The sequence below is a fragment of the Palaemon carinicauda genome, chromosome 7, assembly GCF_036898095.1.
Source record: "Palaemon carinicauda isolate YSFRI2023 chromosome 7, ASM3689809v2, whole genome shotgun sequence".
NCBI lineage: Eukaryota > Metazoa > Arthropoda > Malacostraca > Decapoda > Palaemonidae > Palaemon > Palaemon carinicauda.
Genome location: NC_090731.1, coordinates 16,555,012 through 16,582,041, shown reverse-complemented (window position 1 = coordinate 16,582,041; position 27,030 = coordinate 16,555,012). Strand labels below are relative to the sequence as shown.

Sequence of the window (27,030 nt, the reverse complement as noted above, 5' to 3'; positions counted from 1 at the left end):
CATAGCTACGTATGAGTAAAGAGAGTTCTAGCGATGAAGAAATATCCACGCCCTTCAGCCTGAAGGCCAAGCTTAAGGCTGAGCGATAGCCTTTCACTGCCGAGACAGAAAGGCGCATTTCTTCCCGCAGATAAACGAGGAAGTCCGCTATTGCTGGAATAGTGGGATCGAGTGTAGAGATACCCCTCCCACGACACCAACCACAAAAGACTCTCCACAGAGGACCTTCGCAGGTGCCGAGACATTCTCTCCGCAACATGTTGCGAAAAGCCTCTCTCCGTGAGGAGACGCTGGATAGTCTCCAGGCGTGAAGCCGAAGTAAGGCCACGGCCTTGTGAGGGACGCCGGAGTGGGGTTGTCTGAGAAGCTCGTGTCGTGGAGGGAGTTCCCTCGGGAGCTCCGTCAGGAGCTGCAGAAGGTCCGGGAACCATTCCGCGTGATGCCATAGCGGAGCTACCCGAGTCATCGAACAGTTGACCGATAGTCTGGTCCTGTTGAGCACTCTTCTCATCAGACAGAACGGTGGAAAGGCGTACACGTCGATGTTGTCCCACCGTTGCTGGAAAGCATCCTGCCAGAGTGCCTTGGGGTCCGGGACTGGGGAGCAGTAAAGGGGCAGCTTGAAGTTCAACGCTGTCGCGAACAAGTCCACAGTCGAGGAACCCCACAAAGTCAGGATTTTGTTGGCTATCTGAGGATCCAAAGACCACTCGGTACTCACTATCTGCGAGGCCCTGCTCAGACTGTCGGCGAGCACATTCCTCTTGCCAGGAATGAAGCGAGCTGATAGTGTTATCGAGTGGGTTTCGGTCCACCTCAGAATTTCTACCGCAAGATGGGATAGCTGCTGCGAAAAAGTGCCTCCCTGCTTGTTGATATAAGCCACTACCGTGGTGTTGTCGCTCATCACCACTACGGAGTGACCTGCCAGGGACCGTTGGAACTGCTGAAGAGCCAGAAAGACGGCCTTCAATTCTAGCAGGTTGATGTGTAAGCACTTTTCTGATTCTGACCAAAGGCCTGAGGCCCTCTGCTTCAGAACGTGTGCCCCCCACCCTTCTTTTGACGCGTCCGAAAACAGAGTCAATTCCGGGGGGAGGGCGAGAAGATTCACTCCCTTCCGCAGGTTCTCGTCGGCCAGCCACCACCGCAAGTCCGTCTGTTCCAAAGACCCCATCGGGATCAGAATGTCCGGAGAATCGGATCCTTGATTCCACCGGGACTTGAGCCGCCACTGTAGGGATCTCATCCTGAGGCGGCTGTTTGGAACCAGACGAGCCAGGGAGGATAGGTGACCTAAGAGACGCAACCACGACTGGGCGGGGAGCTCTTCTCGCCTGAGGAAGGGTTCCGCCACCCTCCTCAGCCTTGCTAACCGGTCGTCTGATGGAAAGGCTTTGTGGAGATTGGTGTCTATTAGCATGCCTAGATAAACCAGTCGTTGGGACGGCTGCAGAGAGGACTTCTCGAGGTTTACCACGATCCCCAGATCCTGGCAAATGTCCAGAAGCCTGTCTCGGTGCCGAAGAAGGGTCGACTCCGAGTCTGCTAGGATCAGCCAATCGTCCAGATAACGAAGGAGACGAATGCCGTTCCTGTGCGCCCAAGATGAAATCAGGGTGAACACTTGGTGAACACCTGAGGAGCTGTGAAGAGACCGAAACACAGCACCTTGAACTGGTAGATCTTGTTGTCTAGGCAGAATCTCAGGTACTTCCTCGAAGACGGATGGATTGGGATCTGGAAGTACGCGTCCTTTAGATCCAGTGTGCACATGAAGTCTTGTGGTCTCACCGCAAGTCTGACCGTGTCTGCTGTCTCCATGCTGAACCGGGTTTGCTTCACAAACCCGTTCAGAGCTGAGAGGTCGATGACGGGTCTCCAGCCTCCAGACGCCTTCTTTACAAGAAAGAGTCGACTGAAGAAGCCTGGGGAGCCGTCGACAACCTCCTGGAGAGCACCCTTCTCGAGCATGGTCTCGACTTCAGCCCGAAGGTTCAGCCCCTTTGCCGACCCCGTGGCATAGGAGCTCAACGACACTGGATTCGCTGTCAAGGGAGGTTGAGATGTTGTGAACGGGACGCGATAGCCTTGGCCGATCACTGAGACCGTCCAAGCATCGGCCCCATGTTGCTGCCACCTGCGGACACAACGCTGAAGGCATCCCCCCACAGGTGGACACGCAGGGGGACTGCCACCCCTAGGGCTTGCGGCCGCGGCCGCTACCCCTAGGAGTCTTGCCTCCCCTGGAGGACTTACCGCCCCTCTTGACCTTGGCTGGAAAGGGCTGGGGCTTAGACACCACCTTCTTAACTGCCGGTGCCTGCTTTGGAGCCTTACGAGGCTGCTGCTGCTGTTGCGGCGGAGCTGGAGGCTTATAGGGCCGAGCTGTAAGGGCCCTATGGAGGAGGGAGTCCGTGCTGGATTTCCTCCACCTCTCAGCCGTTCGCTCCATGTCCTCAGGCTCAAACAGGTTCTCCCCAAGAAGGGAAGCATATCTGAGCCTACACACATCCACGGCGGGGACCTTCGGATGGAATCTCTCAGACACAGCATCGCGCCGCTTCAACACCGAGTTGGCCCACAGGGTGGTAACCTGGTGCGCCAAAAACTCGATGGAGCGGGTGCCCGCGAGTAAGAAGGTCTCCAGGGCCTTCCTATTTGTCTCCTTGGACAAGTCCTCGGAGCGCAATAGGATGCCCCGAGTTCCTAGCCAAAAGTCCAGCCACGAAGTGGCCTGCATGGCACACTTCGCGACCTTTTCATGGCTAAGGATCTCTGCCGCCGAGAACGACACCTGCCGGGCAGAGAGCTTCTCAAGGGGAACTCCCTTCGACAGCTCCTCCACAGAGTGATGGAGCGGAAGAGCGAGGGTGGACTCACCCAAGATCTCAAAATACCTCCTCTGCTGAAGACGAGGAGGAGGGATGAGCTTGTTCCCGGCAGAGGAACGACTGGAGGATGCAAGAATCGCGAGCTGAGCGTTGGCCCTAGCTCTGGCACTCTTCAGATCCCGAGACCAGGGCAGAGCCGCACTGGACTTAGGGGCCTTCTGAACCTCAAACACTTCGTCCAAGATAGTGTCCTTGCCTTCACGGGGGGCCATCACGGGGTCCATAAGCCCGTTAAGTTGCCTTATCAGGCTCAGGACTTGCCAGAAGGCAAGTTCGGATTCCTGCTGATCTCCTCCTTGCGGGCTGGCAGCTAAGTCTCCTGTCCCCGGAATCTCTTCCTGGGGTGAAGCGCGGACGTTCCCCCGGGGAGCCGCTGGTTCCTGGCGAATCCTCGAAGATGATTTAGGGACGGTCTTGGAGTCCTTGGATTCCCTCCTGGGAGGGATACAGGATCCCAACAAAGAGGTTCTAGGAGCCCCTTCCGCACGAGACGACTCTCCTCCATGAAGCGAAGTCTCTCCCCTTGGTGCCGAGGGGAAGACTACCTCTTCACTGGACTCACCCGAGGACGGAAAAGCCTCGTCCACGGGAGAAGGAGAAAACGCTCGAGCAGGAGAAGGGGGCTGCGCGACAGACCTCTTGGGAACCAACTTCGCCCTGGGGGAAGTCACCACGAAGTCCACTCCTCTCTTTCTCTTCCGCGTAGGAGAGGTAGCCATTGGTTTGTTGCCCTGATCGGCGAGTGCTGGTTTCATCACCCTCACTAACGCCCGAATCAGAGGACCAAACCAAGTCTGTTGCTCCACGGACACAGAGTCCAAAATCCTCGCTGGAGGGAAAGGGATCGGGCGATCCTTTAGAGTGGACACCACAGTACCTGCCTGAAAAGAAGGGGGGAAGAATGATGCACTAACCTCTCCGCAGTGTCTTCCCTGTCCTGCACAACAGTCCTACGTTTGGATGGAGGCAATCCTGAGCGCTGTCTGGGAACACGCGTTACTGCTGCTAGCACTGGCTGCGAAATTCGCCGCGAACGATGGTCGCGCGAAGGCGAACGGTCGCGCGGGCGCGCAGGCGAGCGGTCGCGCGGGCGCGCAGGCGAGCGGTCGCGCGGGCGCGCAGGCGAGCGGTCGCGCGGGCGCGCAGGCGAGCGGTCGCGCGGGCGCGCAGGCGAGCGGTCGCGCGGGCGCGCAGGCGAGCGGTCGCGCGGGCGCGCAGGCGAGTGGGCACGAGGGTGAACAGGTGAACGAGCGCGTGGCCGAGTCAGCGAACGAATGCGTTGGCGTGATGGCGAGGGAACGCTTTGCCGCGTGAGCGAGGAAGGTCGCTGGCGACGTAGGTCAGGAGACCTGTAGCGCGAGGGAGAGCGATTGCGAGCAGGCAATCGGTGGTGAGCTGGCGAACGCTGACGCGCAGGTGACGCGTTGGCGAGCGATAACACACAGGGCGCGCAGGTGAAAGATCGCGCGATGGTGAGCTAGCAGATGGCGAACCATGTCCTTCCAAAATCTCTGGTCGACAACGCGTTGGAGAACGCGTGCGCGCAGGCTGTAAGTCACGCGGGCAATCCGGAGATTGCCGATGATCAGGTGATCGTTGACGCGTAGGAGAACGCTGACGAACAGGCGATACTAGGATCGTCTGTGAACGCTGGCGAGCAGGTGATCGCTGGCGAGCAAGGGGGCGACGCGTGAGATCCTGTGAAGGAGCAGTTGGCGCGGCGCGTTCATGAACAGGAACAGGAAGAACGTAGGCGCGTGGGCGAACATGTGCTTTAGAAACATGCGCTGGAGAACGCGGACGATGTTGAGTAGACACAAGATGAGGATCGCGAGAGAGCTCAGGAGACTGATGGCGCGCAGGGTGCCCAACAGGGACAGCAGGATGATCAGAGACCACAGGGGAGCGCTGGCGAGCAAGAGGGCGATGATCCTCAAAAGAGCGCTGACGAACAGGAGAGCGCTGACGCTCAGAAGAGCGCTGACGAGCAGGAGAGCGCCTGTGCGCTAACACTACAGAAGGGCGAGCAGGAGAATGCTGGCGCGCTAAGCGCTCTTCAGGAACCACAGGATGTAGGATGTTCACAGGAGAGCGCTGACGAGGAGGGCAAACATCAGGAGAGCGCCGGCGAGCAGGTGAGCGCTGACGAGCAGGAGAGCATTGACGAGCAGGAGAGCGCCTGTGCGCTAACACTGCACGTGAAAGGGAAGAATCCCTTTGCCCCGAAGGGACCGTTGCCCGTCGGGTGACGAGGTCCCCAGAAGGTGAAGTTCTAGCAGGAGTAGGAGAACGGTCAGCAGAGAGATCCAAAGGAGCAGGAGCTGTAGGCTGAGTACGACGAGGAGAGTCCCCTTCGGAGGAAGAAGATCCAAAAAGGCGCCTCTTAACCCCCTTATAAGGGGAAGGGAGGCCCTTGCGACGCAGCGGACGGTGAGCCTTACGGCGAAGGCGGCCACGGGGAAGATAATCAGGACCATCAGTCCTCCGAAGGGGAGTCTCAGTCAAGGCACTCCCCTTAGAGGGAAGCTGAACAGCAGAAGAGCCCGTAGGACTCACTTCCCCCTTCGAAGGATGTACGGAAGGGGGAGGAGAGCCGTCAGCACCAACATCATCAACTGCACCTGCAGAGGATTGCCCCGCCTCGTCGGAGGCCTCTGCCACCACGACGTTGACGATAGACAGAGGGTCTACCTCTGCTACCGCCGGCGACTGCTTAACGGCGGCCCCCAACGAGACAAGGTCAATCAAGGCGACCCTGGAGGGCAAGCCCTTAAGCCCCAGGGAAGCCCAAATCTGTAAAAGATCATCATTAGACAAAGAACTATCAATAACCTCCCCCGGAGGAGGAGGGGGAACCGCCCCGCTATGGGAGGCGACACCCTCTCCCCCCACCCAAGGTCGGGAAACAGAACTAGGGCCTGTGCTACCACTCGGCCGACTCTCCTTAGATGCCGGACGAGGGGGAGCTTCGGAGGAGGTTTGGGCGACGAAAGAAGAGTCCCGAGAACCCTCCTCCTTCAAGGCAACCCCCGAAGGAGAACGGTCTCTCTTGGACTTCTTCTTACGCCGGCATCCAAACCTCTCCCACTGGGAGACAGACCACTCCCTACACTCACTACACATGTTTTCCTGGTCACACCGTCGGCCCCGACACTGAGGGCAAAGGGTGTGAGGATCCGTATCCAAGGCCGACATAAAGGTCCCACAAGGGCAGCCGGCAACACCAGGGCACGTACGCATAGCAAAGATAAAAAAGGTAGTCAACTTCAAACACACACACAAGCTGTAGTAAAGAAAAGGCAGAAAAAAAAAGATTAAAGGCTGTCAACGAGGACGATGGACAGACACGTCTGTTCACCACCGAGCCAAAAGTGAAGTGAAGCAAGTCACCGGTGTGTGGGGGGGGAGGGGTAGCAAGCTACCCTTCCCCTACCCCCCACTAACTAGCGCGGGGGTAATTAACCCTCGTTAAAACTATTGGCTCGTCATTTCAGCTGCGCTAAAAGGTTAATTCAATGTAAAAAGCGTGGTTTGTATTTCGGTTACGGAACAAATACAAGTTATCTCCGAATTTGTCATTTGTGCCGTAACCGAAATACAAACCACGCTATTTACATAGGGTGACTTACCCCTTAGGAAGGGCGGAAAGTCCCCAGCCTTACTGGCTTTTGGCTTTACCCGGGGACCCGAAAACCGAGTGAGCAGCACTCGAGAAAGGGGGTCCCTGCACCTCGCACTTTTCGTTGCTTGCTACGAATGTGCGGCCTACGTAAGTTGTGTGTGGAGGAAGTTGTGATTCGTCCTAGGAAGTTGACCTGGGTTCTTTAGATAGAAATCTAGGCTAGGACGTTCCCAATACCACCTCGTCAGGGTATGGGGGACGCAAACAGTATTACAGTTAATACTAGGAGCACAAGGGAGCATGGTTTACCTGCAGAGGTTGAGGTCAGCTATGCAGAGACCAGGATGCTGCTTTCCCCAAGGGAGGGGAGAATGAAGAAAGAAGTAAGGGCCAGACGTACTCTTTCAATCACGCAGACTAAAACCGGGTAACAATGCCCCCAACCTTCTGCTACCTGTCCATTAAGGAGCCTGAGGTTAGACCAGCTGTTGTGCAGCCACCACAGGGCCAATAGAGAAGGTATCGAAGCTCCTGTGGGTCACGTCCTGCAGGTAGTGGGCTGTGAAGGTCGTTTGGCGCTTCCACACCCCAGCTTGCAAAACCTGCGTCACAGAGAAATTTCTCTTGAATGCCAGGGACGTAGCAACACCCCTGACATCGTGCGCTCTAGGGAGACGTGACGGAGGAGGGTCAGGATCCAAGGCATGTTGAATAACCTTCCGGATCCAGGCCGAGATGGTGTTCTTGGTGACCCTCCTCTTCGTCCTTCCTGAGCTTACGAATAACGCTTGCACATAAGGACGGACTGCAGCTGTTCTTTTCAAGTAATGCCTCAGACTCCTCACTGGGCAAAGTAACAGATGGTCTGGGTCACTTGTTACAGAACGAAGACTCGTTACCCCGAAGGAGTCGAACCTAGGGTCTGACACCCCAGGGTTCTGAGTCTTGGCAACAAACTCAGGGACGAACGTGAACGTTACCTCCCCCCATCCCCTTGAATGGGCGACATCGTAAGAAAGACCATGAAGTTCACTGACCCGCTTGACCGAGGCCAAAGCGAGCAGGAAAGCCGTCTTCCAAGACAGGTGGCGATCAGACGCCTGGCGTAATGGTTCAATCGGGGCTCTCTTCAGAGCCCTGAGGACCTGAACCACATTCCAAGGAGGAGGTCTTACTTCTGACTGAGGGCAGGTAAGCTCATAGCTGCGTACAGTATGAGTAGAGAAAGTTCTAACGAAGAGGAAATGTCCACTCCTTTCAGCCTAAACGCCAGGCTTAAGGCTGAGCGATACCCTTTCACCGCTGGAACTGAAAGGCGCATTTCCTCTCATAAATACACAAGAAACTCCGCTATTGCTGGAATAGTGGCATCGAGTGGAGAGATACCCCTCCCACGACACCAACCACAGAAGACTTTCCACTTCGCCTGGTAGACTCCGATAGAGGACTTGCGTAGGTGGCGAGACATCCTGTCCGCAACCTGTTGCGAAAATTCTCTCTCCGTGAGGAGACGCTGGATAGTCTCCAGGCGTGAAGCCGAAGCGACGCTACGGCCTTGTGGAAGATGTTGCAGTGTGGTTGTCTGAGTAGCTCGTATCGTGGGGGGAGTTCCCTCGGAAGCTCCGTCAGGAGCTGCAGAAGGTCCGGGAACCATTCCGCGTGATGCCACAGCGGAGCTACAAGAGTCATGGAGAGATTGACCGATAGTCTGGTCTTGTTGAGCACCCTTCTCATCAGACAGAATGGTGGGAAGGCGTAAACGTCGATGTTGTCCCACCTCTGCTGAAAAGCATCTTGCCAGAGAGCCTTGGGGTCCAGGACTGGAGATCAGTACAGGGGCAGCTTGAAATTCAAGGCTGTCGCGAACAGATCTACTGTCGGGGAACCCCACAAAGTCAGGACTGTTGGCTATCTGAGGATCCAAAGACCATTCGGTACTCACTATCTGCGTCGTTCTGCTCAGACTGTCGGCGAGCACATTCCTCTTGCCTGGAATGAAGCGAGCCAAAAGTGTGACCGAGTGGACTTCGGACCACCTCAGATGTAAGCCACAACCGTAGTTGCTGCCACCTGTGTACGCAACTTTTCAGGCATCCCCCCACAGGTGGACACGCGAGGGGGATTGCTAATCCTAGCGCTTGCGGCCTCGGCCGCTGCCTCTAGGATTCTTACCTCCCCTAGAGGACTTGCCGCGCCTTCTGTCCTTGGTCTGAAAGGGCTGCGGCTTAGACACCCCTGTCTTAGCTGCCGGACCCTGCTTCAGTGTCTTGCGAGGCTGCTGTTGCTGTTGAGGTGCCGGAGGCTTGTAGGGCCAAGATGTCAGGGCCCTCTGGAGGAGAGAATCTTGTTTCGATCTCCTCCACCTCTCGACTGTTCGTTCTATGTCCTTGGGCTCAAGCAGATCCCTCTCAGTAATGGAGGAGTGCCTGAGCCTGCAGACGTCCACGGCGGGGACCTTCGGATGGAACCTCTAGGTCACTGCGTCGCGATGCTTGAGGATCGAGTTAGCCCACAGGTTAGCCGCCTGGTGAGCGAGGAACTCGATCGAACGCGTGCCCGAGAGGAGGAAGGTCTCCAAAGCCTTCCTATTGCTCTCCTTGGACAGATCCTCAGAGCACAATAGGATGCCCAGAGATCCCAGCCAAACGTCCAGCCACGAAGTTGCCTGCATGGCACTCTTTGCGACCTTCTCTAGGTTCAGGATCTCCGACGCCGAGAACGTCACCTGCCGGGCGGAGAGCTTCTCGAGAGGAGTTCCCCTGGTCAGCTCTTCCACGGAGTGATGGAGTGGAAGGGCCATACTGGACTCCCCCATGATCTCAAAGTACCTCCTCTGATGTACTTGAGGAGGCGGGAGGAGTTTGAACCCGGCAGAAGAACGACCGGAGGAGGCGAGCTCGGAGAGCTGGGCTTCGACCCTGTCCCTGGCCCATTTCACCCCTTTGGACCAGGGCAAAGCTGCGCTGGACTTAGGGGGTTTCTGGGTGCCGTAGCCTTGGTCTAGCACCGTGTCCTTGCCCTCATGAGGGGCAGTCTCCGGGTCCTTAAACTTGTTGAGTTGCCTCATCAAGCCTAGGACCTGCCAGAAAGCGTGTTCCAACTCGAACTGGTCTCCTCCTTGCGGACTGGCAGCTAAGTCTCCGGTCCCCAAAGGCTCATCTTGGGGAGATACGAGGATGTCCTCCCGGGGTCTAGTTGGCTCTGGACGTATCCTGGATGACGATTTAGGAATCGTCTTGGAGTCCTTGGGCTCCCTCCTAGGAGGAATACAGGACTCCAGCAAAGAGGTCCGGAAGGGGGCTTCCTCGCGAGCAGCTTCTCTCCGAAAAGGAGGGGTTCCTCCCATTGGTGCCGTGGGAGACAACCCTGCCTCGCTGGACTCTCCTGAGGAAGGAGATACCTCGTCCACAGGAGAAGGAGAAACAGCACGCGTAGGAGAAGGCGTAGGAGTCCTCCTGACCGACCTCTTGGGAGCCAACTTCTCCCGAGGAGAAGTCACCACGAAGTCCACTCCTCTCCTCTCCTCTTCAGCGGGCATGAGCCTGCCGTTGGTTTAAGTCCCATATCAACGAGGGCAGGCTTCACAGCCTGAACCACTGCGTTCATAATGTGACGGAACCAAGGCTGACGAGTAACTGACGCAGTGTCAGTTATCCCCGCTGGAGGGAAGGGGATCTCCTGACCCTTCGGAGTGGACACCACAGGGCCTGCCTGAAAAGAAGAGGAAAAAGTGTGTTGCATGGACCTCTCCGTAGATCCTTCCTGGTCCTGGTCCTGGTAGGTAATCCTACGCTTGCGCAGCGGCGATCCAAAGGCTGATCTGGAAGTCCGTGTCCCTGTCGGTTGGCCGCGCTGATGATCCCTGCGTGAATGGGGATCGCGGTGGTTCTCACCCGAAAAGGCGTTCAAGGAAACGTGCGCAGGCGATTTCCGAAGCGCGGGAGTGTTCGCTCGCGGGCGAGGTGGCGCGTGGGCGCGCAGGCGAAAGGACACGATGGCGTGTTGGCGAGCGGTCGCGTTAGCGAGGGAACGCGTTGGCGCGCACGTGAAGGAGCACGAGACCGCGCAGGTGAAGGTGTGCGCTGAGCACTAGGCGATCGTCGGCGGCGCGTAGGAGAACGGCGATGATCAGGCGAAAAAAGTCGCGAGCGACTTGGCGAGCGTTTGCCAGGCGGAGAGCGCTGGCGCGTTGGAGAACGCTGGCGCGATGCCGAGCGACGTCGCGTGTACTCCGGAGAACGACGGCGCGTACCATGAACAGACGATTTATCGCGCGGGCGAGTCGGAGACCTGTGGCGATCAGACTTAAGAGGGCTATGGCGCTCAGGAGAGCGCTTGCGCACAAGTGAGTGATCGCGTGAACGCGCAGGAGAACGTTAGCGTGCAGTAAGATTACTGCGCACATCTGAAGAGGTGGACGAAGACGAACGCGCAGGCGAACGCTCGCGAACAGGAGCTTTAGCTCGCTGTTGAGCCGGAGCAGAAGGGCCCGCAGGGGCGCGAGGACGAGGCGACGGGATGGTACCCTTGCCTAAGTCCAGATCAGGCGATTGTGGACGCGGTAATGATCGTTGGCGCGCTGGGCGCACATCAGGAACAGGTAGAGCAGTAGCGCGGCTGCGCACAGGAGAACGATGGCGCTCAGGAGAACGTGGGTGCGCCTTGCGCACATCAGGAACATGAGGGCGCTGCTTCGCAGGAGACCTGCAAGAAGGAGAGCGCTGGCGAGCAGGTGATCGCTGCCGCGCATGAGAGCGCTGGCGAGCAGGTGATCGCTGCCGAGCAGGAGAGCGCTGGAGAGTTAAGTCTTAAGACTGTAACTCTGGGGAGCGCTTGAGCGCTACTGCACGCGAACGCGCAGGAGGGTGCGCAGGGGAACCTTGACGCGCAAGGGACTTAACCACACCATGAGTAGAGTCCCTTTTCCCCGAAGGGATTGGAGCCTGTTGGATAACAGGGTGAGAAGGCGCCCAAATCGCATCTGCAGCCAGGAACGGAGAAGGCAGGGCGGAAGGTCTGGCAGGCGTAGGGGATCGCGAACGATCCGCGGAGAGGTCAAGGGGCGCTGCTGTGACGGGCTGCTCCTGACGGGGGGGTCCTCCTTAGGGGGAGGATCAGGAGAGGACGACCCAAAGAGGCGCCTCCTAATTCCCTTATAGGGAGAAGGAAGTCCTCTGCTGCGAAGAGGCCGACGGGCCTTACGTCGAATACGACCACGAGGAAGGGCGTCCGGGTCATCAGTCCTCCGAAGAGGAGTCTCTGTCAGCGCGCTCCCCCGAGGGGGAGACCCGCCCGCAGGAGAGACCGTGGGACTCACCTCCCCCCTCAGAGGATCTTCGGAGGGGGGCGGAGAGCCATCAGCAACGTCTGCAACAGGAGCAGTATCAAGGGTTTGACCAGACCCGTCGGAAGGCTCAGCCAAAACAGTGCCGACAAAATCCGAAGGGAATACCTCCGGTATTACCGGCGACTGTTTGACCGCAGCCCCCAACTGGATCAGGTCAAACAGGGCTTCCTTGGAGGGCGAGCCCTTAAGCCCCAAGGAAGCCCAAAGCTGGAACAAATCATTATTAGACACAGTTTGGTCATATTCATCATATTCCAAATTATCCTCCCCCGGAGGAGAAGAGGGAGCTGCCACGCTAAGGGAGGCAACGCCTTCTCCCGCACCCCGAGGTCGGGAAACACCACTAGGGCCTGCGCTACCACTCGGCAGTCTCTCACGAGAGACCGATCGAGTGGGAGCTTCGGAAGAGGTTCGGGCGGCGGAAGAGGAGTCCTCAGAGCCTTCCTTCTTCAAGGTTGCCCCCGAAGGAGAACGGTCTCTCTTGGACTTCTTCTTACGCCGGCGGCCGAACTTCTCCCACTGGGAAGCAGACCACTCCCTACACTCACTGCACGTATTCTCCCTATCACACCGTCGGCCTCGGCACTGCGGGGAAAGGGTGTGAGGATCGATGTCCTCCGCTGACATGAAGGTCCCACAAGGGCGGCCAGCGAGTCCAGGGCACTTGCGCATAACGATGACAACGGTCGAGGCTAACTTCCAAACACACAAAACAAATTAAGGCTGTCATTAACAAGGACGAAAACAGCAACGTCTGTCTTTCGTCCGAGCCAAAAGTGAAGTGAGACAACTCACAGGTGTGTGGGGGGGGGAGGGGTAGCAAGCTACCCCTTCCCTACCCCCTGCTAACTAGCGGGGTGTAGTTAACCCTCGTTAAAAATCTAATGGCTCGTCATTTCAGCTATGCCGAAAGTAAACCCTATGTAAATAGCGTGGTTTGTATTTCGGTTATGGAACAAAGATATTTTTACCTGGTGAATGAACATAAATGATCTCCATATCTGATCGTAGCATCTCAATATTCTGGGTATATGCATCAGTATCAGGATCTACAAAGAGTTCGTATTGATTAACAAAGATACGTATACCCCTCACTAGCAAAATCCTTACCCACTTGAGCTTGATAAAATGTTATTTCTTGGCCATAAAAGTATTAATATTCTTTAATTACTCACCAAGTGGAGTCATTAATAAGTTTTGGTCTCTTGCTCTATGCCACCATACATATACATACCAAAAAAAGGTCTCCCAATATTATATTTTTTCCTCCAAAACTTTGATTTATTCACTTGAATGCCAATGATGATCCCCACAAATTACAATTCTTTTTCTTCTTCTTCTTCAATACAATTAATCTTGGCAATAATTTTCTGTAACTTCCAAGCAATGAGACCTACATTTAATAATCAATGTTTTTTTCATCTAGACAAGGTTATGGTTGATACAGTCATGGCTGAAGGAAATCTGAAGGAAATGATTTAAGCAGTTTTATACGAACCCTTTTGACAGTTATCTTCACTGTATGGCTATAAGCCCAATAATCAACTTAAAAAACTTTAATGAATCAGAATTTTTGGCAAAACTCAATACGTTACACCCGTAAAATTGCAGTTTCATCCAAATTTGCACATCTAATTAGAAAATATATTTTTTTCTAGCTTAAAAAGTGTGTTTTCAACCAATTTGACCTTTAGTTCTGCTGCAAATAATTTCAGATTAAAAGATACAAGACCCCATTATTAACTACAATGCTGGGGTTCCACAGCAGGAAATTGGGGTTTTAGGGTGGAATACAGAAATCGGGTGAAATAAGAGAAGCTGTCTAACCTAAACGCACCAATCATCATAATAAAAATGCTACCATAATCAAAATCAGAATAATAATATGAAATACGGTCAAAACTCTGGGGATTTTGTTTACCAGACTTCCGGATGCATAGAAAACGTGTTTTCCATCCTATTTTCTATGGAGTAGAGTCGTTCGTAGCAGTCTCCATCATAATATTATTCCAAATGCCTGACTAATTAATTGAGCTAATTATTTGTTGGTTTAAGCTTTTCCATATGCTCGATTCAATGTGATTAAACATTATCTCACTGCTCCTATGTTCTGTCAAGCGAACTATGTTTAGCTACGTGCCTGAGCACCGTGGACTAGTATCTTAGCGTTAATTATCAATTATACAAACTTCATCAGCAAATATTTCCGTAACCCCTATTTTGCGGAAGATTCAAGTAACTTTTTATATTAATCATCTCAAAAACTATCAAGTGAAAAAAAAATAGGTATCTGAATATGGTTGGAATTGTAATAATACCAGATTAGCTAATATAGGGTAAAGTAAGGGTGGGTAGGTAAGGTAAGGGTCGGTATGCTAATGGTAGAAATGGTAAGCTTGGCAGAACTCTGAGAATAGGCCTAGGGGTGTGTGTATGATAGCGGCCACCTATATGTTCTGTATGATGATAGCGGAATTTTTTCTATAGAAAATAGTAGTTTTCCTTGGTTACATTGCCCTGTAATACGGTACAATAATACCGAAAGAGTAGGTTAATTAGTGTCCGTGTTTTATGCTCGCTGGTAGAACTGGCAGCTGATATATAAAGGCTTCACAGCCTAATCTAACATTAAGTGTCTATACCTCAATAAAAAACATAGGCTTCCCCTATAAAATAAACTTTTATCAGGCTAGTTTCACACCAAAAGAGAAGCCACCTTAAATGGAAAATCACTTGATATCAATGAAGTTATTACCTTCTTCTCAGTATCGGAATACGGAAGATTGCACATAACAGTTCATTATATTTATAAAAACTCTTTGATGCCTGGGACGAACAACAACTGAAGGACGGAGGACATTACTGTGAGATAATTTCAATTATAACAATTGCTTGCAGTCACACAATGACATCTATGATAGGGAGAGAGCCAAAATGGTTCCAGCAATGTTCACCAAAATTAGTTTTTTCACAAATTTATCCCCCACTCTCAGTCATCTTGACCATCTCATTTAATTAAAATAAACTGAATTATTGGTATAAACTGGAGCTGGAACTAGCAGTAATGAGGTTGATATTAACAGAATAAATTATTATTATTGAAAGGTATATAGAAAGACTTCGAAAGAAGAGAGATGAGATTCTTGTGTACAAAATAGAAAGCACAATAATCTATTTTTTTAAAGTAGACCACAACTAACCTTTACGAAATAAATTAAAATAATACTTTTTATTATAATCTTAGTCTGACTTCATTGGCATTTTTACTACTAATATGCATTTCATTCCATATTCTATAGCTTGACTAAATATGAAATAATACATATATCCCGTTAGTGTACTTTTTGTACACAAAAAAAAAATGTTTTTCGGAATAATATGGCCTTATATCATTAGTTTATGTCTCAGCTCAAAGTTCTGTAGAATATTGAAATAGCTTAGAGAGAGAGAGAGAGAGAGAGAGAGAGAGAGAGAGAGAGCTTTTTGGATGGTTATTTTTCATAATAATATGGCCTTATATCAGTAACTTTGAATGTTTTCGCTTTAAAGCTATGTACACAGGATGCTTGAATAGCTTAGAGAGAGAGAGAGAGAGAGAGAGAGAGAGAGAGAGAGAGAGGCTACCTTGAATGATTCATAAATTAACTTATATGAAAAATAAACATTAAAATGCCAGTAAGATTTGGACATATATTCGTTTTGAATAGTACTTTTACGGAAAACAATATGTCCCATTGCTAAAAAATCCTTTGTGCATTATATTTACGCAAGCACATTCAGTTCAGTAAGCAATTCTTTTTCTGACCACGGTACCTATTAAAATATTCCAGTGAAACATATTTATTTTAATATCCTATATACAGTAACACTACCATTTTCTATGAATATTTGAGGAGTAGATTACCAGTTTTCTTTTATTCTCTATCAATTTTTGAAGAAAACGGGAGTTTTCCCATGGAAAAAAAGTACTTTTTATTGGAAAATATTGTCCTAATCGGAACTAAAAAAAATCTAGAAATCTTAAAACATACCCCAAAATAGGGTTTTATAATAGTTACAAAAATATTAAACTATTTCCTTTAGTTAATGGTGTGTTTTCAATTAATCTTTCCTTTTATATCAGTCGTAAATAATCGCGTTTTATCCTGCTTTCCCCGAGCGATCTCCTACCTAAGGCAAGAACCCTGTCTAGAGAGAGATCCCAAGAAGTTTAAGACAGAGCAGAGAGAAAAGTACTAGATTCCCCAAGAGCTCATCATGGGAATTCTCCTATAACCATGACAACTCGTGCCAAGGACGATTCAGTTCAAAGGCAATCCCGCTGTTTCTGCGTAAGTTCTTCAGAGGTATACTGTCGTGATTTTCACCAGTTAATTAAATCTGCCCGATGTACTGGGCGGATCGCAAGGCCTTAAGGGCAAGATTCCCAAAACCCTCCAGGAAATTAACTAAAATACGGCGATAAAATTTACAATTTTATTACAAAAATAAACTCTGATAAAGACAAACATTCTTAAGCATTCACAAGACTTACTGAAAAAAAAACAAGACTGACCCTAGGTAATATAGCATGTGCTCTTCAAGCACAAAGTCCACACCGGACTCATTAACAAACTGAAAATAGTGCCAATTCGAATTCAATACACAACGAATCACACACCAAATATCCCTATTCTTATTTAACTCAGGAATCAGATCCCCAATCACAAGGATCACTACACTAAACCGCGATATAAAAAAACTAAACTTCTTGCACACAAGCTTCTACTACAACCAACCTGGTACACAAGGTAGAGAGGAGAGATAACAATTAGAGGGGACTTACTTCGGTTGGGGACGTTGGATCAAAGAGGACGAGCTATCCTTGCAACCCCCGACGTCACCTTTTTGGCGCAATTTGCCCTGAACCTAAATTTCTACATTGGATTTTTTTAACATGTTACAACAGAATGACTTTATTTTTCCTAATCTTAAATTACCAGCAATTGATTTTATTAGTCTCAGCGCCTTCCTACCAGGTGGTTTCCTTTTTTGGCTCTAAACGTTCACGTCTGGAACTACATTCATTCGCCCGCGAGTTTCTCCTCTCCCTCCAATTTGACGTAGTCGTAGGCGGAGTCAAATGGCGGGAATTTCGATTGATCGGGTCGAAATTCCCGACATCCTCCACGCCCCAAAATAAGGAGCGATGAAACGTCGGTCAATTGGATGGAGCTAGACTCGGGGTGAGGGGAGTGGCTTACTCCGAGACTCTGTTAGGCTCGCTGCGTAGCGCTCCGCAACGACTCGAACAGAGTACGCACAATATACTACAGCAATGTTACCCCGGGGTAATAAACACAATCAATAATATACAGTCATATAACAGATCAAAATAGGCAATGGGCCTAGCAATTCTAAAGCACTCGTGTAATACACATAAGGAACAGCAGAAATAAGTGATATGTACACATTTTACAATTCAATTGGCAAGCAATTAGGCAATGGGCCTAAGACAATTCAAGAAATGGTAGAAATGCAATCATAATAAGTCAAGTGCAACGACAATTAGGCAATGGGCCTAAGACAATTCAAAAAATGGCAGAAATACAATCATAATAATTCAAGTGCAACGACAATTAGGCAATGGGCCTAAGACAATTCAAAAAAATGGCAGAAATACAATCATAATAATTCAAATTCAGTCTGTCTCAACTCACAATAATCGAGACTTCTATAGCGCTGCTACATGCAGGCCGTTACTTAATGGAGTACAAGAGGGAGGGGCAGGTTCTGTGCAACGCTCGGTCTGTACGCACGAGAGACCATCCCGTCCCCGTACTCCACCCCTAAGCACTTCCAACCTCCGCAGATTCACGCACACCTCACAAACTCCACCCTCCCTACCTTCCAGATAGAACACGCCCCCTTTTCACTTACAGTTTGCAGCTACTTTTTATATATCGTCACCTTTCAGTAGACAGTCCATTAGTTCTCGCTGTTTCACGGCAGCCCTTCTCAATGGGCGTGCAGAACGTCTTTGTGCGTTCGTCTGCTCTGATTCAGTTTCATTTTCATTTTCACTTCTTTCACTAACTGCATAGTTCTCACCTTCCTCGTCGCTGTCGTCCGTTCCTGTGGCTGGTTGTTGAGTTGTCGTAGCTGTTGCCATACCCCGGTCGTTCCCAGACGTCTCGGCTATCCCTGGCATTCCGGCTGTCGAACTGTAAGCACCCTCTTCTCCGTCATCGCCGTCGTCTCCTTCATGGTCATCCTCAGAGGGGGCTATTTCTAGGGGAACCAGGTGGCTGACAGCTCGCAGCGATTCGACACCCTCAAACAACACTTTCGCCGAGCGTACGACTCCGTTGTCGTCAGGATACGTCTCCACGACACGTCCCAGTGGCCAAGTCGCTCTCTTCTTATTGTCCTGCTTCACTAGCACGATGTCTCCGGGGTGCAGCTTGGAGGGTTCCCCGGGCCGACTGTCGTGCCGGGCCCTCAAGGCACTCAAGTATTCCTTTCTCCAGCGTTCCCTAAAGGCTTTGAGCGAATCTGTCAATCTTACGTAACGATCACGTAGCTTCCGAGAGGTGAAGGTTGCGTTCAGATGGTCGTCCGGTAAGATGGGGGCCATGAGGTGGACTTGGTGTCCTCTTATCAAATGGGAGGGGGTGAGGACTTCATCCTCGCGCTCGTCACCGCTGTACATGAGCGGTCGATTATTCACCACTGCTTCTGCTTCTTTCACGAGGGTTAGCACGTGGGCGTCCGGCAGGTACTTCTTTCCGAGGGCTATCTGGAGGGTCCGTTTCGTTACTCCTATCAAACGCTCGAAGAACCCACCTTTCCAAGGTGCACGGGGCGTCTGAAACCGCCACTTTATGCCAGTTTTCCTCAGGAACTGCTGGACTTCATCCTCTTCATAAAGTCCCTGCAGGAGGTGGCTGGCAGCCTTGAAGGTTTGATGGTTATCGGACATGATGAGCTGTGGGGCACCGTGGGTGGCGCTAAACCGTCTAAGTGCCAACACGAATTCTTCTGCTTCCAAAGAGGGACAGAAGTCAAGGTACACGGTTCTGCTGGCCATGCAAGTTACGATAAGTATATACCCTGGCCGTGTTTCCGTGTGTATAGCTGCTGTGTGGTCCACTCCGACCGCCGTGAACGGTTTTGTGAGGGTGATCCTTTCCTTTGGCAGGGGGGGTGGTGGTGGCTGTCTCGTTAGAGGCTGGAAGGCCAGCTTGCATTCAGGGCATTGCCGCACGGTTCGCTTCGCAATGGAACGTAGACCCGCCACCCAACATTTCTGTCGAAAGATACCTATTAGAGTATTCACCCCACAATGCAAATGTAACTGATGTAAATAATTTAGATACATCCTAACCAAATGCCCTTTGGCTGGCAAGAGAATTAAATGATCAGTTTCTCCTACATGGGACACTCGTCCCCTGGTGCAGATGAGATTATCTACCAAAACTAAATTCAATTGTCTAGCAAAATTAGCAACTTCACGAGGGGGTCTGACTCCGCCCTCTAAGTAGGCATAAACAGTAGGCAAATAATGTTTTTGCTCTAATTTTACAACAATACTGAACGGATGCCGTTCTATCTTAGCAAACTTTAAAACTAGTCTGGCTACTCGTAACAAGAATTGGAACCCTACTTCCCTCTTCAGGACGTCCCAAATCTCGCCTGGGGGGGTAGGACACATCTCCTCCCTCAACTCCTGCACCGCCGCTACTACGTGAGTTTGATGTAGTAAATCTTCCTCCTCGCAAGGAACAGGCCTTCCCGTGGTCCTGAGAAATTCTGGACCGTTCCTCCACAGGGGGTTAGCTTGCAATTGTTGAGCCGTTGCGCCTCGGGATAGGATATCGGCAGGGTTCTGCTGACTAGGGACATGGTTCAGACTGAAACTACAAACCTGCTGAATAAAATTAATTTCCGCCACTCTGTTAGAAACAAACACATTTTTATTAGACCTGGCATCGGGCGATGCTACCCATGCCAACGTTACCTTACTGTCGGTCCACATTACTATTTCCCGTGGCTCGATCAGATCCTTGAGCGTTCTTGCTAGTCTGCTGCCTAACAACAAGGCCAGCAACTCTAGCTTAGGGATCGTCAGCTTGCTCATCCCTTTCGGAGTGATCCGGGTTTTACTCGTTACCAGACTTACCCGATTGCATTCGTCCCTAGTATATGCTACTGCTCCATATGCCTTACTGCTGGCATCGGTGAACACATGAAGTTGTAAGCCTCTTTTTCCTATTGATCTTTGAAAGGTGATGTCGCTCACCGCTTTCAAATCATTCAACAATTCACTTGCCTCTTTAGCCCTCTCTTTTCCTAAAACATCATCCCAACCTACATTATCCTCCCATAGTTGTTGAAGGAAAAGCTTTCCCCTTACAAATAATGGGCTTATCAAACCTATCGGATCATATATGGAGACTAATAGGGAAAGTACCCTACGCTTCGTGGGCACCCATCCCTCCCCCAACTCACAGATCCTTTTGCTTTCTTTCACACACAATCTGTCCACGTCCCGGGCCCATCGCAGCCCGAGCACGTTCACACTCACAGGCTCATTCCACTGTCTCTCGCTATCGAAGGCCAAGTGATTGCTGGCCCACCCTTCTAAGGGCATACCCGCCCTTTTTAAGATGTTATGAACAGACTCATGCTCTTGCCTCATATGTTCTATATCTTCAAACGTGGCCAGATAATTATCAACATAAAAAGATTTTACTAAATCTGGGCGCCCTTCCTCTTTAAAATGACAGTTTAATATTTGCTGTAACAAAAATGGACTAGCTGTGATGCCGAACACCACGACTCTAAAGGCGAAGGTAAGCGCTCGACCAGCTGCCTTGCGCCACAGAAATCGTGTGTATTTGGCATCACGAGGATCTAACAAAACACGATGAAATGCTTTACTTATGTCGGCTAACATGGCATATCGATTCAACCTAAACCTTATAATTAAACTGTATGCTACTTCTACCAAATTGGGCCCAGGTAAAAGACATTCATTCAAGGACTTGCAACCTTGTGACTTGGCAGAGGCATTGAACACGATTCTAAGGGGGGTGGTACGGCTGTCTTTCTTAACACCAAAGTGTGGCATGTAATAACCTTCCACTACGGGATTTTTCACTTCTGATATAAACCCTGCTTCGAGATACTTATCTATCACTCCCTGATATTGTTCAAGATATTCCCTATCCTTTTTGAATTTTGTCTGCAACGACTCCAACTGCGCCATAGCGTTACGATAATTTGTTTCTGGCCTAGCATCCGATCCGAATGGTAGGCTAACCTGATATCCCTCAGGTTTTCTTACAACGCTTTGCGATACCTTTCGCACGGCCTCGGCCTCGCGAACAGTGTATTGCTCAGATGGGGCGATACCAACACGGTCTAATCGCCACCACTCATCTACATCATACAGATATGGCTCGTCCGTGATTCTGCACACTCTCAACGTTCTTACTTGTTCGACCTTTTCCCCTTGGAACAGCCATTGTGGCACCTTCCCGTACGGGGACATACCATTATGCGTTAAGAAAAGATTTATCCCATCTACTTTTTCTACACCTATGACAAAATAGCCTAAATAATCAGCCCCAACTAATATGTGAACGTTCTTCATGGTATCTGATTGGTTTGCTGGATCGGCTAACGTGACTCCCTTGGTCAACAGATGCTGTCTGACTTTAACATAACCCACGTTATGTATCGGGACGTCCACGTGTTCGTGTGCCACCAATTTCATACGCACGATTCTTTTCCCCATTTCAACCCTGCAACTTACTACATCGTATTGGCCGCTTATTTCCTCGGAACCAAACGGAGCTATATTCAAGGATACTCTTCCTACCACCGGTAGGCCTAATTGACGGGCAATTTTTGCAGAGATGAAGCTCCTCTGGCTTCCTGAGTCGAGAAATAGGCGGACTCGCTTACTACCTTGCCTTTGTTGAATACCTGCCATGGCTGTTGGCAAGATAGTGCATGGGAGGTCCACATCAGACCTCTGCGCGATCTTTGCGCTCGTGCACGGCTTAGATTCTACTTTAACCTTAGACGGACGGGGGGCATTTTGGGTCTGTGCAGGCGTCGCATTTACTACGGGGAGGGACGTTGTTGATTGACTATTACTATGACTAGGGATTGATTGCGGTCTACCCGCGTCGCAAATCGCAGTGTGGTGCTTAGCATTACAGTTTCTACAGGAATTTGATACGGGACATTTATCGCTACGATGGCCTGATTTCGTGCAATTGAAACAAAGACCCCTTTTTAGTAAAATGCGACGTCTAGCAGCTACGTCTGTCACTTGGCGACATCCGTGAGGCGGGTGCCGTTCGCTACAAAATGGGCAGGAATTTTGGTGGATGGGATGGGTTTTCAGTCTTACACTACTGTCTGGTCTTTTGTCACTCTCAAGACTGTCGCCTCTCTGCAATGCATCGTCTTCTAACATTCTTACTATGAAATCTATTGCCTCAAAAAACTCGTCCAACGTATAGTCGCATTTCCTCAAATGCTCTACCACCTTGCGGTATAGTTTTCCCTCTGACAGTTTTTGATTAATGAGGCTCATGACCATGCCCTGGCCTAAGTCATTGGTACTAAGTCTTTTGATTTGCTCAATAATTATAGTTAACTCAAAACGGAACCTTTTTAATTCTACTGGGTTTAGTGACGGCACAAAGATGTTTGCTAACTTGCGGTGCAGAATCACGAGTGTTTGGTGCACGTTGCCATACTGCTTATCTAATAAATCTAATGCTACACTATAGTTCGCGGCGGTTACACTCAGAGATTTGATAATCCGGAGCGGCTCTTTGCCCAACGTCCCCAATAAATACGTGAATTTAGACACTTCGTCTAAATCCGCTCTTCGATCCACGTGGATCGTGAATAATTCACGGTACGATGCGTACTCTTGCACTTCCCCTTCAAACGTGGGGAGAGGCAGCGGCTTCAACCTGGGGAGGGCAACATTCCCCGTTGAAGGGCCTTTCACTTTATCTATTCTATTGTACAATAGTGTGGAAGCGCGTGTCGCTTCACCTAACATATGCCTAATTCGGGCTTCGATACTAGACTCTAATTTAACTCTCTGGTTTTTGTACAGCTCTTTAAGCTGTCGGACCTCTGCCTGCAACTCCGTTACCAAATTCTGGTAAACGGACTCGGAGTAGGTCTCAATCAGTGCCCTTTGCGTTTCGCTTAGCAAATCCTCCAGTAGGCCCATCGACGCCTCGATATGCACGATCGTGGATACAGCCATCTTAATTACTTTACTTTACGTTTGGGGGGGTTGGACAAGGCAAGGAGAAAAGGATAATTTAACGTTAAGGGACTCAAAGAACTGACCCACGTGGGCGATCGCACATCGAGACGTAGAGGACCTTAATTGTTCGTCTCTCTCTCTCTCTCTCTCTCTCTCTCAAAAGCTCATATTTTAAATTAGTCCTGTCCGGCTCTGGGAAGCGCTTGCGATCCGGTTCGAAGGACCAAATGTCGTGATTTTCACCAGTTAATTAAATCTGCCCGATGTACTGGGCGGATCGCAAGGCCTTAAGGGCAAGATTCCCAAAACCCTCCAGGAAATTAACTAAAATACGGCGATAAAATTTACAATTTTATTACAAAAATAAACTCTGATAAAGACAAACATTCTTAAGCATTCACAAGACTTACTGAAAAAAAAACAAGACTGACCCTAGGTAATATAGCATGTGCTCTTCAAGCACAAAGTCCACACCGGACTCATTAACAAACTGAAAATAGTGCCAATTCGAATTCAATACACAACGAATCACACACCAAATATCCCTATTCTTATTTAACTCAGGAATCAGATCCCCAATCACAAGGATCACTACACTAAACCGCGATATAAAAAAACTAAACTTCTTGCACACAAGCTTCTACTACAACCAACCTGGTACACAAGGTAGAGAGGAGAGATAACAATTAGAGGGGACTTACTTCGGTTGGGGACGTTGGATCAAAGAGGACGAGCTATCCTTGCAACCCCCGACGTCACCTTTTTGGCGCAATTTGCCCTGAACCTAAATTTCTACATTGGATTTTTTTAACATGTTACAACAGAATGACTTTATTTTTCCTAATCTTAAATTACCAGCAATTGATTTTATTAGTCTCAGCGCCTTCCTACCAGGTGGTTTCCTTTTTTGGCTCTAAACGTTCACGTCTGGAACTACATTCATTCGCCCGCGAGTTTCTCCTCTCCCTCCAATTTGACGTAGTCGTAGGCGGAGTCAAATGGCGGGAATTTCGATTGATCGGGTCGAAATTCCCGACATATACAGTGGTCCTGTAGACTGTCTGTCACTCAAGGCAAGTGGGAAAGTGGTGGGTTCACCTCAAACCTAAAGGCACAGTCTGAACCCTTCTGCCTCAACATACTACTCTCCAGCCTCTGTCCTTGAACCAGAAAGAACATCAAGCAAACCCACAGAATGATGCGATTCCCTTCAACTAGCAGAGCACTGGTAAAAGGAGCAAAGATGTCTACTTACTGGCTCTTTGGAGCACTGCAAGATTCCAGACCTTCCTTGGAACGCCCTTGATTAGAACTGGAAAAAGAGGTCATAGATAGCACCAATGATCAGGTCTCTGGACAAAGTAATTCCCTCCATCCCCGTATGTCAAACAAGATCTTACTACCTGCACTGTCCAGACAGAGAAGGTTTAACATTCCAGTGGAAGCTATCCTTTCTCCTCTCCCTATTGTCCTAGCAGTTACAAAGTTAATTTCGGGTTCATCAATCAAAAGACTGGGAGGATAACCAACAATCTTTTCTGCCTCCAAGACAATGAACAAGGAAGCCATAATAGCAATGGTTTGTCTTCAAGCAACCTCCTAGTTGGACTACTGGTCAAGGATAGGGCCTTACTTTGCTTGTTCCTAGGGGAGGTGGAAAGAATGCGAGAGAAGGGCATGCTACAACTCGTCCAGGATGGGTCTCCATGCTTCTACAGTCACCTGTTCATGGTGGAGAAGTTAACGGAGGTTGTAGACCAATCATCAACCTCCCAGCTTTGAATGAGTTAGTACTTCAAACTCCATTCAAAATGGAGACGGCAAGTACTGTACGAGCTGCTAAGAAGGAGAACTATATACTTTCAGTAGACCTAGGAGATGCATAAAGTAGTACTCCTAAATACCAGTAGATTGGTCCTCAAGGAAGTTTATCTGCTTCATCCTTGGAGGGGAGGTCTACCAGTTCACGTTCTCTGCTTTGATCTGTTGACCACCTTTCAAATGTTCACTAAAGTGTTTAATGTAGTCTCAAGTTGGGCTCATGCCAGAGGTATTTATCTTTGATACCTGGACAATTGGCTGATCCAATCTTCCTCACAGAAACAGCTCCTTCAACAACGAGATGAACTTATCTCTTTTTTTTTTCACAACGCAGCTTAAAGCCCCAGCAGAGGAGGGTTTGTCTGGGGATGAGAATAGACATAGTATTGGGGAAACTGTTCCCTTCCAAAGAAAGTGTCAAAAGACTCAGGATAGTAGTGCAACCATCCCTGTACAGGCCACAACTCCCAGTGTGACAATGGCAACAGCTTCTAAGCCACCTGTCTTCCTGGAAAAGCTTGTACTACAAGGTTGGCTACACGAGCAGTGGCGTATAAGTAGGCTTTGGTCAGTAGCCAAAGACTCCCAATACCAGTTAGTCCCAGTAACACAGGAAGTAAGGGAGTATTTTTACCAGTGATAAAGAGACAAAAAAAAAAAAAAAACTCTTAAAGGGAATACTCCTACAATGCCCACTACTGGATATGCCTCTATTCTCAGATGCATTAAAGGAAGGCTGGGGTGCACAACTGGGAAGACAGATTGCAGCAGGACTTTGGTCAGAGGAAAATGCCATGCATGTCAATCTGCTAGAGCTGAAAACAGCTCCTCTAGCTCTGCTTTTGTTTCAATAACTTCTTTTATACTACTCTGTATCGTTAATGAGTGAAAACATAACCATGGTGACCTACATCAACAAACAAGGAAGGGTGACCTCTCAACGCCTCTGTGAGTTACCAAGACAAGCCCCCTTGTTGAAGGCAGAGAATGCAGTAAACCTTTTGGCAAGGTTCATTTTGAACCGGAAGAACGTAATTGCCAACAAGCTCAGTCACCAAGGACAGGTGGTAGGCACAGAGGGGGTCTTCATCCTCAAGTGGCAAAAGGTCTCCTGACTTTGTGAGCTTCCCCAGTGAAAGACCTATTTGCAATGAGTCTCAACAGGAAATTCCCAATCTACTGGTTATTAGTAATGGATCAGGTAGTAGCACTCATGGTCACTTTGCAAGATCCATTGGACAACCTCGACATTTATGTCTTTTCACTGCTCTATCTGATCAGAAGAATAGTCAACTGGATTTTGAACATGCCAAATCTAAGTATGACCTTAGTGGCCTTCAAATAGCCACAAGCAGACCCCCTGATGTTGTTTTCCAACATACCCAGTTAACTCCCCAGCTGGACCAAACCTTCTGTGCCAACCACACTTGCAGAGACATCACAGCTTGGTGACATCTCTGTCACTTCATGGATGGAGGTTATCCAACATCTCCTCCGAACAAGAGGCTTTTTATAAGTAGATGTCCAAAGACCTATGAAAGTCATCAGAAGTAGTTTACCAAGTCAATTAGGCCATTTTCTGCTGTTGGTACTGTGCTGTAGCAAGGGACATTCTATGGCCAGAGCCTCTCTACAGACTGTAGCACGTTCTCATCTTCTTACACAGAGAGATATGCCTTTCAGTCTCAGTAGTGAAAGGCTACCACTCAGCCTTGAGCCCATCTTTAGGCTAAAAAGCCTAGACCTCTCTTTGTTATGGCATCTGTCATCAACAATGAGGATTCTTGAGCAGTCCTGCCCTCCGAGAGAGCTCACACCACTAGCTTTAGACATCACCAAAGTTCTCAGCTCTTTAAAAGAAGAGGTGAGGTAAACCCCTGAAGAGGGCCTCTGACAAGGATCTTACCCTAGACAATTTTCTTGCTTGCCTTAGTCTCAGCTAAATGTGTTAGCAAAATCTATGGATTGTCATACTGTGTCTCATACAGTACCGAGAGTTGGAGGAAAGCCTCATTTTCCTTCATGCCTTAATTCATAGTGAAGACTGAGAAACCCACCA

At 49.7% G+C, this 27,030-nt stretch overlaps 1 long non-coding RNA gene across 2 annotated transcripts in view; it reads right to left on the bottom strand.

Annotated features, from left to right (window-relative positions):
* Positions 1 to 14,755, bottom strand: part of LOC137643492 (uncharacterized) — a 45,184-nt gene extending 30,429 nt beyond the window's left edge. For both annotated transcript variants that reach the window (XR_011044963.1, XR_011044962.1), the window contains exon 1: positions 14,619 to 14,755. This is a non-coding gene — a long non-coding RNA (uncharacterized lncRNA). The remainder of the gene's footprint in view (positions 1 to 14,618) is intronic.
* Positions 14,756 to 27,030: the final 12,275 nt, after the last annotated feature.